The following is a 1762-nucleotide window of genomic DNA, read 5'->3' on the forward strand; positions in this document are numbered from 1 at the left end:
CTGTCATTAGGTACATATATATTTATTATTGTTATGTCCTCTTGGTAAATCGATCCTTTAATCATTTTATGATTTTCCTTTTATGGTGGGCTTTTCCTTGAAGTATGTTTTATCAGAGATCAGTATTGCCACACTGCTCTGTTTGGGTTACGTTTTGCTGGATATTTTTGGTGTGTGTCCTTAGAGAAAGAGAGATTTTCTACTCCCGTAAAGAGTTACTGTCTCGGAAACGCACAGGGGCAGTTCTACCCTGCTGTACCCTGTCCTATGAGTCAGCCTTAACTTGATGGCAGTTATTTTTGTTTTGTTTTGAGTTTTAGTTTACGTCTTTCTATGTAAGGAAGGAGCTTGGGTGGTGGAATGGGTTAGTAATTCCAACCCGACAGCTGCTCCTCAGGAGAACGGTGAGTCTGTCTGCCCCCTTAAAAATATACAGTCTCCCCATTGTCAAGGCTGGCATTCCCGTGTGCGCCTAGAGGGCAAAACTGACGAGGAGTACCTGTGGTGCATCGAGCAAACGCTGTACTTCAAGGACGGGCCCCTCAACATGACTCTGGACGACGGCGGCGACCTCACCAACCTCATTCACACCAAGTACCCACAGCTCCTGTCGGGCATTGGGGGATCTCTGAGGAGACCACGACCGGGGTCCACAACCTGTACAAGATGAAGGCCAATGGGATCCTGAAGGCACCTGCCATCAACATCAACGACTGTCACCAAGAGCAAGTTTGACAACCTCTACCGCTGCCGGGAGTCCCTCATTGATGGTGTCAAGCGGGCCACACACACGTGATGATTGCCGGCAAAGTGGCCGTGGTTGCAGGCTACGGTGACGTGGGCAAGGGCTGTGCCCAGGCCCTCAGGGGTTTCAGGGAGCATGTCATCCTCACTGAGATTGACCCCATCAATGCACTGCAGGCTGCCATAGAGGGCTGCGAGGTCACCACCATGGACAAGGCCTGTCAGGAGGGCAACATCTTTGTCACCACCACGGGCTGTGTGGACATCATCCTTGGCCGGCATTTTGAGCAGATGAAGGACGATGCCGTTGTGTGTAACACCGGACACTTGGACGTGGAGATTGATGTCAAGCGGCTGAACGAGAACTCGGTGGAGAAGGTGAACATAAAACCTCAGGTGCACCGCTACCGGCTGAAGAACGGGCGCCGCCTCGTCCTCCTGGCTGAGGGCCGGCTGGTCAACTTGGGCTGCGCCATGGGCCACCCCAGCTCCGTGATGAGCAACTCCTTCACCAACCAGGTGCTGGCGCAGATAGAAGTGTGGACCCACCCGGACAAGGACCCCGTTGGAGTCCACTTCCTGCCCAAGAAGCTGGATGAGGCAGTGGCTAAGGCCCACTTCGGGCAGCTGACCGTGAAGCTGACCACGCTGATGGGGAAGCAGGCCCAGTACCTGGGCATGCCAGTGGACAGCCCCTTCAAACCCGATCACTACCATTACTGACAGCCCGGCCTGCCCCTCACCTTCCAGCTGGGGTCCCTGCCCGGATCCCCATTCTCCCCAAGAACACATGGCACTAATTTGACTGGCTTGACATTGGCCCCCGCTTTGTCCCCTCAGATGGTTCCCGGTGTGGCAAGGGGTATTGAGAAACCCCTCTCAAGATACTGGTCATGATGGAGGGAGGTGTGTGGGAGACACCCCCAGGGAGCCATGACCTGCTCGCTTAGTCTTTAGGCTGGAGTTGGCAACAGTGGTCAAGCCCAGGCACGGTACGTCTAGTCCTCACCTGGGCTTA

The 1762-nt window shown here is 54.3% G+C and overlaps 1 pseudogene; it reads left to right on the top strand.

Annotated features, from left to right (window-relative positions):
• Positions 1–1467, top strand: part of LOC101663570 — a 3816-nt pseudogene extending 2349 nt beyond the window's left edge.
• The last annotated feature ends 295 nt before the right edge of the window (positions 1468–1762 follow it).

Source organism: Echinops telfairi, unplaced genomic scaffold, assembly GCF_000313985.2.
Source record: "Echinops telfairi isolate 266 unplaced genomic scaffold, ASM31398v2 ScPeMD7_7425;HRSCAF=8463, whole genome shotgun sequence".
Taxonomy (NCBI): Eukaryota; Metazoa; Chordata; class Mammalia; order Afrosoricida; family Tenrecidae; genus Echinops; species Echinops telfairi.